The sequence below is a fragment of the Bombina bombina genome, chromosome 11 (assembly GCF_027579735.1).
Source record: "Bombina bombina isolate aBomBom1 chromosome 11, aBomBom1.pri, whole genome shotgun sequence".
NCBI classification, from domain to species: Eukaryota; Metazoa; Chordata; class Amphibia; order Anura; family Bombinatoridae; genus Bombina; species Bombina bombina.
The window spans coordinates 67,793,807-67,809,202 of NC_069509.1; positions in this window are offsets into that span (position 1 = coordinate 67,793,807).

The window sequence follows — 15,396 nt, forward strand, 5'->3', positions numbered from 1 at the left end:
AAAGCAAATAATATCCAACACATACATACTCCAGAACTTTTCTGGACTGCGGCCAAAGCGGTGCTTTCCGGTGATATTATCGCTTATCTAGCTCGGAGAAAGAAACAATGTTTAGAAAAGGTTGTTAACTTAAGAAATAACCTTGCAGAGGCCTACCGTGAGCATTGCTCTACTCCCTCCAACGGCTCCTACCGTAAGTATGTTGGTACCAAAACAGAATATGATGCGCTTCTGGCGCACCAGGCCTCGCAGGCCCTCCTTCGGACTCGCGGTAAATACTATCGCTATGGGGATAAATCTGGGAAGCTTCTGGCTACCCTAGTGAAGCTCAATAGCTCCTCCAGACACATTGCTGCTTTAAAAGCGGGTGGCAGGATGCTTAAGGACTCCAATCAAATAGCGGAGGCTTTTGCCTCCTACTACTCTACCCTTTACGAAAGTGAGCTCCCCTCGGGAAATGAAGTGAGAGACAAATTCTGGGAATCTGTTGAGCTCCCAAAAATCTCGGAGGAGCAATTGAACAAACTGAATGCTCCGATAGAGAGGGACGAGGTTGAGAGAACCATCATGGCCATGTCTCTGGGTAAGGCGCCAGGCCCGGATGGACTGCCTATCGAATTTTATCGATTACTTAAGTCACAGGTTACTCCCTCTCTCGTAGATCTATTCTCTATCTATCTTAGAGAGGAGTCAGCACCCTCCCCAGAATTTTTATCTGCCTCCATCACTTTGATTCATAAAGAAGGTAAGGACTGCCTGTTGCCTGAATCTTATAGACCGATATCTCTGCTAAACGCGGACTATAAGATCCTCACTAAATTGTTCGCCGAGAGACTCAAGTTCATCCTACCCACTATCATTCATGAAGATCAGACGGGCTTCATGCATGCACGCTCTTCAGTAGTAAATGTGCGTAGGGTCCTACAGATAGCCCAATTCTTCTGGTCTGGCTCAAGGAGTCGTGCAGAGACAGATGACTTGGAGGCCTTCTTGCTGTCGCTTGACGCAGAGAAGGCCTTTGATCGGGTGGAATGGGACCACCTTCTCCACACCATGTCCCAAGCTAACTTCTCTGGCCCCTTTCTCACGCTCATCAAAAATCTTTACCACTCGCCCACGGCTAATGTGATTGTTAACAACGTCTTCTCGCCTGATTTTCATCTGCACAGGGGCACAAGACAGGAGTGACCCCTGTCGCCCCTGCTCTTTAATATAGCGTTAGAATTCCTGGCCATTAAACTGCAGCAGACCTTTCCGGGTATTGATATAGCAGGATCTCCACAGCATTTGGCACTATATGCTGATGATATGCTTCTCTTTGTGCAGGACCCCCAAAGACACCTGCCTAATATTATGAATGATCTCAAGAATTTTGGCCTATTCTCGGGCTATAGAATAAATGTACAAAAGTCGGAGATCCTTTGGCTAAATAGAAAAACTACCTCTGAGATGAACTATCCCTTCACAATAGCCAAACATAATATTACCTATCTCGGTATTAAGATTTCAGCCAACCCCAATAGGCTATACGCTGACAACCTAACCCCCATATGTGCTAAATTACAAGCCCAAATGAACAGTTGGAAATCTCTGCCACTGTCATTAACGGGAAGAATTGCCCTACTTAAAATGGTGGTGCTCGCCCGTGTTCTATACCCACTTCTCATGCTCCCCCTACTCTTGAGCAAATCTGATCTCAAGCTTCTAAACTCTGCAACACGAGAGTTCATCTGGCAGGGGAAAAAATCACGGATCTCGAGGGAAAAACTTAATATGACATTCCTTAATGGAGGCTTAGCACTCCCTGATTTTCAGCTCTACAACTGGGCCGCTCTGATCCGTCTGGTAGTCGATTGGCAGGTAGGCACCCATCATTTTTGTCACCCAGATCTGGAGCAGGCAGTGCTAGGGGACATCTCCCTGGCCTACCTTCTGCATCTTGCAAACACAAAGGCCTTGAAGAACTTGGGTCTCAACGCTCTATTCAGGGCCCCTTGAAGGCCTGGCACCTCGCCCACAAATATCTAGGCAAAACCTGCCACGCTTCACCTTATCTCCCTATCAGGAGAAACCCAGATTTTCCGACAGGATCTGATACCTTGCCTTTCAGGATTTGGGAGGCAAAGGGAATAAAGTCTCTCAAGCACCTCTTTGATCCGCTAACAAAAACTTTCATGACATTTGGGGCCCTACAGAGGGACTATGGCTTGCCAAGAACTTACTTCTATGCATTCCTCCAGATACGTCACTATGCTGGGACACTGGTCAGAGACACAGCAGATTTTTGGGAAGGATCCCCTTTCCATCTCACTCAGTCACTATATGCCATGGGCAGGTTCTCTCTCTCAGAAATATATCAAATCCTATTGCAACATCACCTCCCGAAGTTACAACAATCTATACAGACAGGCTGGATCAGAGAGGGACTGGGGGAGATCACGTGGGTGGAGATTAAGAATAGTATGGAAAAAACCAGGAAAGCAACTCGATCAGCCATGTTTAGAGAATCACAAGTACGCTTCCTACATAGGGCGTACTTCACGCCCAGAGTCATGGCCAAATGGATCCCTACCCACACAAATAAATGCTCTAAATGCGCACTAGATAATCCTAGTCTCCTCCACTATGTATGGGATTGCCCTCCGATCAGGCAATATTGGGGTAAAATCCAATTTTGGCTGAAACAAAAACTCCAGATACAGCTTGAAATACGACCCGAAACTATCATATTCCTATGCTGGGATGACCGACACAAACAACATGATTCGGTACTGAGCTTAATCATGCTTGTGGCTAGGAAACACATATTGAAACACTGGATAAAAAAAGTTGGCCCCTCATTTAAAGGTTTTAAGAACCTTTTACAATCCCAATTATTTATTGAGCAAATGGACATCAGGATAGATGTACAGAACAGATTGAGTCTATTCTTACGCAAGTGGCGCAGATTAATCCTCACCTTTGAACTGGAAATACAGAGGCTCATTCTTAAGCCATTTAAAGACTCTGTAATTTTTATGGAAAGTACTTTAAGGGGTGACTGGGCCCACCTGTTTCAGGAACATGGTTAATGCCTTAGCATTAGGCCCTACAGTATGCTCCACACACACCCACATTTCATCTTTATCCGCCCTGCGCTTGCCCCTTTCCACCTCCTACCTCCTCTTTCCCCCTTCCCCCCCCCCCCTTTTTTTTTTTTTTTCTTTCCCTCCGCCAGGCCTCGACCTCGATTGGCTCCACAGTAGGGCCCCTAGGTGGTTTAGCAGTAGTTTAGTCTATCTTTTAGTTATTGAGTTAGTGTATTTAGGAACGGTTTGGTTTAAAATCATTAAAACGTCTGGGAATAATAGACACATACAGAGGTAACTCTTATACCCACTCATAGGTCAATGATTGGCAGATTTGTCAATATGTATCAGAGAATAGTACTCTTTATGATTGCGATCATTCCTGCTAATGTTATTCACTGTAACCTTGCTTACTAATTGTAACCTATACATTGATGTTATGTGACCTCTGTGCGTTTTGTTCTTGCTTTCCCTAATAAAAATTATATTTTAAAAAAAAAAAAAAACAGAATCACTGAGTTGCAAAAAGGATACCCCCTTGTGTCAGTATTTTGTTGAACTACTTTTTGCTTTAATTGCAGCTTTTAGTCTGTTGGGATATACCTCTACTAGCTCTGCACAGCTAGACTGTGCAATATTTGCCCACTCTTCTTTACAGAACTGCTCCAGTTCCATTACATTTGATGGTGACTGTTTGTGGACTGCAGTCTTCAAGTCATGCCACAGATATTCAATGGAATTTAAGTCTGGGCCCTGACTAGGCCATGCAAGGACATTCACCGTTTTCTCCTTTAACCACTGTGTGGTTATTTTTGCTATGTGATTTGGGTCATTGTCATGTTGGAAGGTAAACTTTCTCCCCATTGACAACTTCCTGGCAGAGGGCAGCAGATTTTCCTCAAGAATTTAACAGTATTTTGCCCCATCCATTATTCCTTCTATCCTAGGGTGACCATATTGCTGCTTTAAAAAGGGACACATATGAAAAATACATATGTCAGGGCTGTATTCAGGACTGTTTAAATAAATGTTTTGTATAAGAACCCTGACGTGTTATTTTATATGTGTCCCTTTTTAAAGCAGCAATATGGTCAGCCTATTATCCTGACAAGTGATCCAGTGTTTTCTGCAGTATAACACCCCCCATAACAGGATATTACCACCTCCATGCTTTACTGTAGCTATGGTGCTATTTGGATGGTGAGCTGTATTGGATTTCCTCCAAACATATTCTTTTGTGTTAAGGCCAAATAATTAAATTTTAGTCTCATCTGACCATAACACCTTTTTCAATGTGGCCTCAGAATCTCCTAGGTGTGTTATGGCAAAGCTCAGTTGTGACTAGTATGACTACATGTGACCTTTCTTGAGGAGTGGCTTTTTTCTTGCAACCCTCCCATACAAGCCACATTTGTGGATAATTTGTTATATATTGTTGTCACATGCACACAATGACCACTCTTTGTCATAAATTTCTGCAACAGCTTCAGAGTTGCTGTGGGCCTCTTGGTAGCCTCTCTGACCAGTTTCCTCCTGGCTCTTTCATTTAGTTTGGAGCGATGTCCTTATCCAGAGAGGGTCTGTGTTGTACCAAATACCTTCCATTTCTTAATAATAGACTTCACTGTGCTTCTAGGCATTGATAAAGCTTTTGATATTTTCTTGTATCCATCTCCTGACTTGTGCCTGTCCACAACTTTATCCCGGAGATCTTTTGACAGTGCCTTGCCACTCATAGTTGATTGTTTGCTTCAGTTGCACTACCAGGGACTGAGATGCTCCATGAAAGCTCTTTTCATGCTGAGCTAATCAATATGCCCACAGCTGATCACAGTTGAAGGTTAAATGACTTTGTGTGTGCCATTGAGAAGGTGATTAGCTACACCTGATTGAGTTTACAAGTAATTTTAGGAGGGGTGATCCTTTTTGCAACTCAGTGATTCTGTTTTTTAATTTTTTGCTTGACATGTTGGAGTTATATTTTTCACTTGGATGTTATAAGTTGCACTGAGTAATTTCAATTGGATAAACAAAAACTGTGTCCGTCTTTATTTCAGGCTGCAAAGCAACAAAATGTGATTATTTTCAAGGCAGGGTGATTTTTTTCCACTGTAAGCTCAATAACCTAGGTTCTAGCTGCTGATTGGTGGCTGCATATATATACCGATTGTCATTGGCTCACCTATGTGTTGAGTTAGAAACCAGTAGTGCATTGCTGCTCCTTCAACAAATGATAACAATAAGAATGAAGAAAATCTGATAATAGAAATAAACTGGAATGTTATTTAAAATTGTATGTTCTACCTAAATCATGAAAGAAAAAAAACAATGGGTTTCTTATCCCTTTAAGCAGACAAAAAGCAGCAAATATTTAAAATGCACTTTATTGGTTTGTTGTCTTTGTATAACTGTGGAAACTAGGGCTATCTGATTTCTGCAATAGATGAAGTGGAATGCAGTGTACGTTGATTGGCTTTACAAGTCCTTGTCTGGTTAATTTGAACAGAAATAATACATACAGGGAAAAAAAAACACATTAAGCAAAATATCACAGTAGAAACAATAACATATTACTCAAGGCAAAACCCACTGAACTACGTGCTTCTTTTAACCATGGGATTTAGCTTTGATGGATGGGAGTCTAGTGTTTGTACAGAAGTGCAACTTATGTCTTATACCTGACAGACATTGATGAAGAGTCTCAGTGAGGTCTGGGGGCGTTTCTCATGTAGCCCCACTCATTGCAGCTGTGTGTCTGTCTCCGGGTATCTGTCTGACTTGCAACTGTCTCACTTGCCAAATATTCAAATAATTCTTTATTGTAGAGTCACGTTATTGAGTAAGTTTATCAGAAATATAATACTTCCTTCCACCCCTATACTGAGAGAAACCTATGAGGGTCATTGTGTTGATCAAATAGACATGGCATGTTTAGGCAAAGGAACAAGAACCTATTTTGTTAACTAATTCATACAAATGTATTTTTAAGAAGCAAAACATATCTGGTGAAAATCACTCATTTGTTTTTTTAATCTATGTGGAAGATCAAGTTATGTTTTGCATCAGTACTAAAACAATCTGTATCTCTAGATTATATGAGAATTCTGATATTATTATGTTTTCATTACTATTATTTTAATGCCAAAGCTCTTTATTTTTTTGAAATTGACTCTTTAATCAGATGAAAAAGGATTTTTTTTTGCTTGTGGCTATGTTCTTTCAACATGTTTTGGAGCAACAATACATTTTCTGAGGAAATGTAGTATTATGTCTTGGACAAAATACAATAGATAGATAGATAGAATATGTATAGACAGGTAGGTAGATAGATAGATAGAACATGTATAGATAGATAGACAGGTAGATAGATAGAACATGTATAGGTAGATAGAATATGTATATGCAGGTAGATAGATAGATAGATAGATAGATAGATAGATAGATAGATAGATAGATAGATAGATAGAATATGTATAGACAGGTAGATAGATAGATAGATAGATAGATATATAGATAGATAGATAGATAGATAGATAGATAGATAGAATATGTATAGACAGCCAGACAGGTAGGTAGATAGATAAATAGATAGATAGATGGACAGATAGAAAGATGGACAGAAAGACGGATAGGCAGGCAGAAAGAAAGACAAACAGACGATTGATAGATAAATAGATAGATAAACGGATGGATGGACAGATAGAACGATAGACAGGCAGGCAGACAGGTGGATAGGCAGAAAGACAGATAGATAAATGGAAAGACAGATCTGGTACATTTCCCTCTGATAATACATTCTAATACACTGTTATCTGTTCATTTAAAATAAAATAAATTAATATTCATTCAATTTTCTTTTTAAAGTTTTCTTTAAAATAAAATGATACAGTTAAAACTTTTTATTTTTATAGAAACTGTGCTCACATTTCCTTAAACAAAATGTCATAATTTCAATGAAATGTGACATTTGTTTGACTGTAGTGAGAATATATGTGTGAAATAACTCCAAATGCAAATGCTTAAAGGGACACTGTACCCAAAATTTTTCTTTTGTGCTTCAGATTGAGCATGAAATTTTAAGCAACTTTCTAATTTACTCCTATTATCAAATGTTCTTCATTCTCTTGGTATCTGTATTTGAAATGCAAGAATGTAAGTTTAGATGCCGGCCCATTTTTGGTGAACAACCTGGGTTGTCCTTGCTGATTGGTGGATAAATTCATCTACCAATAAAAAAGTGCTGTCCAGAGTAGTGAAACCAAAAAAAGCTTAGATGCCTTCTTTTTCAAATAATGATAGCAAGAAAACGAAGAAAAATTGATAATAGGAGTAAATTAGAAAGTTGCTTAAAATTGCATTCTCTTTCTGAATTACAAAAGAAAAAAATTGGGTTAAGTGTCCCTTTAATGCCAGAAATTACTGAATATGGACAGCATACGCTGTCGACATTCAGCATTGCGCAAGCAGTTCTAGTGAACTGCTTGTGCAATGCCGCGCCCTGCAGATTCGCAGCCAATCGGCCGCTAGCTAAGGGTGTCAATCAACCCAATCGTATCTGATCGGGTTAATTGCTGTACATGGCTCAGAGGCGGCGGATCGAGTTATGGAGCAGCGGTCTTAAGACCGCTGCTTCTTAACTCCTGTTTCCGTTGAACCTGAAGGCTTGCATTGAAACAGGACAAGTTGGCCCCATTTGGGGCATAGTTCGGGGCCCCATTTGGGGATAATTGATGTATCAAAACAATTAGTTAATTTCAGAGAATTAAAAATGTTATGGGTAATTTTGCAAGAAAGTGATCAATTAAAGTCCTTCTAAAATATTGCTTAGATTCCGGACCTGATTTTAAAACATGTATAGTTTTCCATCACTTTAAAGTGATGGTGAATCCAAGCATTTAAAAAAACACTAGGATTTACCATTGCTAAAAATAAACTGTAGTTTCAGTCATCACTTATTAAAAAAAGGTGCAAAACGTACTCTGCCTGTGCCGCGGCAGCTCGCTAAAGTCAGAGCCTTCGGCCGCCCATGGCATCTTCAATTAGGTTACATTAGGTTACGTTTCCACCACTAAACCAATAGCTGTGCATGTCATCTGACATTGTTCTCTATGCTACTTAACTTAAAGTGATGGTAAATCCTAGCAATCCTAGAAAGTAATATGCTACAATAAAAAAGATAAATAACAATTTATAAAGTAGGAGTTTAGTGTGTAAATATGATAACAGTTCATTTAATCTGATTGGGGGTTCTGGTCATGTGACAGCTTGCTACATATTTTGCTACTATCCTTGTAGCTTTGTTTTTTTCTCCTAAGAGTACACATAGTGTTTCTTGTTCAGACATCTGTGGGAAGTCTGTTATTTCTTTATTTTTGGGAAGTATTTATCCCTTAAGAGTTTGTATCTTGTACAGTACAAGAGGATGTGTGCTTCAGTCTCTATGTCCCCACTGTCACACTGTGCCTGATATCTGCCAGTCTTTATTTCCAGCTGGTGGTCAGAGATTCTGTATTTAGTGAGTATCTGTGCTTTGGGTTGGTGACACTTGTGAGATACTCAGCTAGTCTGTACTCTCTCTGTAGAGACCTGTAACACTCCAGCTTGTTCTGTTGTCCTATCTGTTCCTCCCAGTGCTCAGTGTACCTCTCCTTCAGAGCTGTTTGTAAGGTGTTTGGTGACACTCTCTCATGGGCTGTGCTTTTGCTGATGTGGTTTTGAAGGTCTGATGTATATTCTCTAAATGCTTTTGATGCTGGGTCACAGAGTGCTTGGTGGTAAAATGTACTTGTGTCACTATTTGTGAGGTGACACCAGAATTTGTACACCCTTTTTTGCATTGGTAGCAGCAATGGGAATCTTCCCAGCTCTGCACCCATTGTTAGGGGCACTTCTGTGTTCCCGCAGTGCATATTTACAGAATTGGAGATGTGCAATTTCTGTGAGAGTTTTGTCCTATTCTCTGTAGTTCTTGGTCAGTGTTGGGCCCCAGACCTCACAGCCATACAGCAGGATTGGTACAATAGTTTTTTCAAATACCTTACGTAACAGTTCTGTAGGAGGGTTTAGACTGACTAGTGGCTTCTTGATTGCATGGAAGGCTCTAAGGGCTTGCGCTGTCATTAGCAAGCCACTTGTAATCTGGCCCATGGTGGTAACGGCCCCTGTAAATATGTTTTGTATTTGTTTGATCATGTGTTTTCTTAATGAACAAATAACTTAAACATTTTTTTTTTTTAAATTGTTATTTTTCAAGTGTCTGGAATATATGGGGGCCTATCTATCAAGCTCCGAAAGGAGCTTGACGGCCCGTGTTTCTGGCGAGTCTTCAGACTCGCCAGAAACAGCAGATATGAAGCAGCGGTCACAAAGACCGCTGCTCCATAACCCTGTCTACCTGCTCTGAGCAACAATTCAACCCGATCGAGTACGATCGGGTTGATTGACAGCTCCCTGCTGGCGGCCCATTGGCCGTGAGTCTGCAGGGGGCGGCATTGCACCAACAGCTCTATTGCGTATTTCTCTCCGCATTCAGCGATGTCTTGTGGACCTGATCCGCATTGTCGGATCAGGTCCGCAAGACCTTTGTTAAATAGGGGCCATGGACTTTGAATTTATTTAAGAAAAACTTCCCTACCAGGAAACAGAAAAGGAAAAACTTGTTCCTAAAATCTAGTGAAAGTGTATAAAAGGTGTATAAAGTGATATATATATTCATATTTATATTGTTGGTGATACTCATAGTGCCTGAATGCTGGTGCATGTAGCATATTGACGTAGACACTTATGACCTGTACATATAGTAAAAGCTATAATTGAAAAGGCGGCAGCTTCACTTTAATCACTGACACAAGCATAATTGGATGGTAAACTTTAAGCTAAATGTGGAGCAATAATATGCTAATTTTTAAATATTTTAGAAATATTTACTTCCATGCTGTAGCTAAATTGATTCACTACGTTATGGTACAACATTTATTTTTTTCTTTAGTGTCATCAAATTTGGTTATTTCTGCAAACTATTTTTTTTATTTTTTTTAAGTGCCTGTTTTGTTGAATCAACAACATATGATTTGTGTGTATATCTCTCAGAAAAGCAATACGTATAATGCAAAGAGTGCAAAACGCTAAACCAGCTTTTAGTGCAGGGGCATTAAAAAAAGCTACACCAGTGAAGGGGTTAAGAAAGACATAAAAGCAACTTCAAGTGTTTTTGTTTTCATGAGTATAAAATAATCAAACACAGAATAATATTGTCACTTCTAGTTGGAATTCAGTTGTGAATGAAATGTAATGGATTTAAAGGAACTATTCTCACAGAGTTGTGTGAACTGGGGATGGATTAAAAACAAACCTGACATTTTTTATTTTTTTTAACATGTGTCAAATCACAACAGGAACTTTTTCACCCTCTGATGTCACTTTTCATGCATCAAGGTCACTGGGGACTAATTAGTTAGTGTTAAAGATCAAACAAAAGTGTTATAAATCACTGAATAATTTTGCCCATATGTTGTTTTTTTGTTTTTGTTTTTTCTTCTAGTTCAGAGGTGCACAACTGGTGTCCAGTGAAGTTTTTAGTCAGTGAAGTTTTTACTCACACTATTTAACATTTCCACTGGGGTAGGAAAGAATGCCCATTTTTACCCACAGGAAGCACATTTCCTCTGTATTATACCACTAAACACATGCAACCTGCCCACCCCATAGTCCAGTTTTTTTCATTATAAAGTTAAGCATGAGCATAAATAAAAATGCAATATATATTTTAAATGATTACCCTTAAAGGGACTTTAAAGGGACATGAAACCTAACATATTTATTTTGTGATTCAGATAGAGCATGCGATTTACTTCTATTATGGCAATTCTATGTCCTGCCTTGTTGTGCGCCTCACACCTATTTAGAGATCTACTTAACAAAGAATACTACAGGAACAAACCAAATTTAAAGGGATATGAAACCCAAATTTTTTCTTTCATGATTCAGATAGAGCAGCAATTTTAATCAACTTTTAAATTTACTCCTATTATCAATTTTTCTTTGTTCTCTTGGTATCTTTATTTGAAAAGCAGGAATGTAAGCTTAGAAGCCGGCCCCTTTTTGGTTCAGAACCTGGGTAGCGCTTGCTGATTGGTGGCTAACCCAGGTGCTAAATCAAAAATGGGCCCGCTCCTAAGCTTACATTCCTGCTTTTCAAATAAAGACACCAAGTGAACGAAGAAAAATTGATAATTGGAGTAAAAAAGAAAGTAGCTTCAAATAGCTGCTCTATTTGAATTATGAGTCATGAAAGAAAGAATTTGGGTTTCATATCCCTTTATTAACAGAAGTTGTAAACTTTTTTAAAATTTTATGCTTCGCCTGAATCACAAAATATATCCCTTTAAAGGGTTATAAAACTATCTGTTTCATTTAGACCTGTGCATGGGTGAAAAGTTTGTTTTGCCCAAAAAATTTGTTTCAGATATTTTCAAATGCTCGGTTCAGCAGCATTTCATCCATGCAGGCATTTCGTTCAGACTTATATTGGGCTTTCTTTAGTTTCATAAGGTAGCTTTTTCCCATACGTGGGTATTTCTGCAAACTAAAGTTATTTTATATAAGAGGCTCTGGGAGAGTGGCGGGTATGGGGCTGGAGAAGGGGAGAAAGGAGGGCAGGCAGAACGGTGGCACACTGGCTAGAAGTGGTGCCGGAAAGGGCTCAGGGCAGCTTAGGCATGCAACAGGCAGCAACGGCAGGAGAGCGGATGATGATGGGATGGTTATGAGTAGGGATGACCGTATGGAAGCACAATCTGTAGACCTGTTTGGGGATGATTATGATGAGGCTGGCGGTATGTCTGAAGAGGGTAGTGATTCGTGTGAGAGTGTTATCAGTGAACCCCACCATTGGAAAAGGGAAGCCCCTGTCACGGCAGTGAGAAAGGGATCTCAAGGGACTTGGGCAGAGGGGGGTCCTGGTACTCCCTCCTCTCTTTTAAACCCCTAGGCTACCTCGACTCCAACAGACAGTCAGTCTGAGACAGCTCAGATGGAGGATATGGCGCAGCAAGGCAGAGGAGTGGAACAGCTCATATCCAGTGTGGTGCAGACAGGGCCGCCATCAGGGGGTAACAGGGGTGACTCCTGTCAGGGGCCCAATGGGTCAGGGGGCCCCATGAGGCAAGAACTTAAATTTTTTTTTTTTACATTTTGGCAGCCACCAGTAGGTACTACAGCAGAGTGCTAATTGAGCTTGGAAAATGTTATAACAAGGAGTAAAGTATTAGCATTTGAGAGGATTTCTGAGTGTGCACTAAATCACTATGCACAGTGTGAGACAGACTTGGCACTTTGTTTGTACAGTGTGTGCCTGAGTCAGACGGAAGATCACTTTCATTTGCAGAGGAGGTAGGACTTACTTAGTAAATGTGTTTTATTTCTCTGTGCAATTTCGGATTGTAACTTCAGTGTGGTAGTAGTTGTATGGTGGGGTCAGGGGCCCATAAAAACAAATTTTTTTTAGCAGCAGTGTATTTATGATTATTTGACAATGCTGTAGAAATTCTATATTTAAAACCATGCAGAAATGTTTCCTCCTCAATACGCAAATGGTAGGTGCCCTTTTGGCAGATATGCATTTATATATATATATATTACATTCCAGTTTACTGCCCCTGACTTTCCAGATGCATGGAGGCATTTTATCTCTAGATTTTTACATCTGCATAACATGTTATACTCTCAGACTAAGATTGCTCAGTGTTTGAAATGAGACAGGTTAACTTAAAACTGTTCAGTTTACACTACAGCTGACTTAATTTTGAAATACATACCAACAAGCCTAAATCCTGCATTTAACCAGATCTAATAGTATGAGTACCACAGCTTATGGTTCCACCAAGACCATATAGAGTACAGCATTTTCAAAATCCATAAGTACAGCTGACAGATGGGAACATTTGTACACTATATTTGAAGTGGTGCTCTTGGTTGGGGAAAATGGGGAAAAATCAAACAAACATATGTCAACCTTTTAAAAGTACTTTTCTTCATCTAGCCATCTACCCAGATCATTAATGTACAATTTTAAATTCACAGAATTATTTTTGTTTGCACATTTACAAATATGATTCTTTAAAAAGTAATCTCTTAATTTCTGCAATTTTTTTATCATGCATGTCACACACTGTTGATTTAGGGGATGCAAGATGCATACATGTTTCCTCCTGTGAGTGTTTCTGTGGGTGTCTGTGTTTATGTCTTTGGTTTGTGTCTCTATGAGTGTGTATGTATTTTTTCTGTGGGTCTCTCTGTGAGGGTGGGTGTGTATGACTTTGTGCATTTTCTGTGGATGTCTGTGAGGGTATGTGCATATGTCTTTGAGGTTTTTCTATGGGTGTCTCTGTGAGGGTGTGTATGTTTGTCTTTGTGTATTTTCTCTGGATGCCTCTGTGAGGGTGGGTGTGTATGTCTGTGTTTTCTGTGGCTGTCTCTGTGAGGGTGTTTGTGTGTGTATGTATGTATGTCTGTGTTTTCTGTGGATGTCTCTGTGAGGGTGTGTGTTTTCTGTGGGTGTCTCTGTGAGAGTGTGTGTATGTCTTTGTGTGTTTTCTGTGGATGTCTCAGTGAGGGGGTGTGTATGTATGTCTTTCTGTGTATTATGTGGTTGTTTCTCTGTGTGTGTATGACTTTGTGTGTTTTCTGTGGGTGTCTCTGTGTGTGTGTGTGTATGTCTTTGTGTGTTTTCTGAGGCTGTCTCTGTCGGTGTTTCCTTGGGTGTATGTGCAAGTTTGAGTTTGTGTGTGTGTGTGTCCATTGTCTATTCCTTTTCAGGACATTTTGACCTTATGATTATTCACATCTTTCTACAGACTTTGAGACTAATGAGACCTTTCTGGAAGTCACCAATCTACCATTTAACCTTTAAATTATTGTTTAGGCAGTTCAGGGACTTCCTTTCAGCCACTGCATGCTGTTATCATCATTTAGTTGGCATCTTCCTTTACAAAAAGATAATCAGAACTCCATATTTTGTTTTCTAAATCTCCTTTTTTACAAAACTGTAGTTTACCTCATTACTTATCAGGTCAATGTAAACAAGTGCTGAGTTTCTGTTTGGGTGTCTGTGTCTGAGTATGTTTCTTTGCGTGTCTGCTAGAGTGTCTATATGTGAATCCTTATGTGTGAATGTGTGTGTGTGCGTTTGTATGTTACTACCTTTACAACATTTCCAAGTTTAAATAGACACTTAAGAATAAAGTGCATATACGTTTTAGTCACGGGGGGGGCCTGATCAATGGTTAAGTCAGGGGCCCCAAAATCAGTGATACCACCATTGGATCAAGGGAAGCCCCTGTCAGGGAAGTGAGAAAGGGATTTGAAGGGACTAGGGGGCTAGGGCAGAGGGTGGCACGAAGTCACCTTCCCAGTGGTCCTGTTACTCCCTCCTCTCTTTTATACCCCTAGGCTACCTTGACTCCAACAGACAGTCGGTCTGAGACAGCTCAGAAGAAAGATATGGCGCAGCAAGGCAGATGAGTGGAACAGCTCATCTCTAGTGCATCGCAGATGTCAGTTTTGCTAGTTCCTTCTCCCCCTGGACAGCATGCGGCGGCTCAGCCTGCAACATTCGGTGAGTTGGCAATTTATGATCCTTTTGTGACTGACTATAGTGACTCCTCTGTGTCTGTATCAGGTGGCAATGACTAGAGCTAGTAGGGAAAGGACAGAAAAGGATGTTCACCATGATGAAGGAGCTAGTTGTGCATAGCAGGAAGAGGAGCTCAGGGACCAGGAAAAAAGGGCCCGGCAGGCAAGGCAGAGAGAATAGTAGGGCATTAGTTGTTGCCCGTGGCGGGGATGATAGTGCAGACTGTACCAAGGCGGGTTCTTCCTCTGGTCGGGGAGATAGGGTGACTCCATCTAGGAAGGCGGTGGGACACGGGGACACGTACACATGTTACATTTCTTTCTTGCATGATCACCTGAAACCTAAGTTAGTGAGATAGTGAGGCGTATTAAGGATCACAAGTACGTATATTATATTTTTGAACTCTCTGTGGAGGCACATAAGGCTAAGGAGTTAAGCAAAGACGGCATGGGTCCTAAAAAGATTAAGCGTCCAGACACGTTCGATGAATGGCTTTGGTGTTATCAGGTTCTCACCTCATGCTATGTCGAGCAGAGGCCGGACCAGGCAAGTGCTGTCCTCAAATATGAGGACACCATTCACTGGATTCATTGTAGATACAAGGAGGGGGTGTGGCATGATTATGTCATGTTGTTTTGTCGTAAGATGGAGGGCAATAACTTGCTTACATTTGCGACAAACGACATGCATTTATGG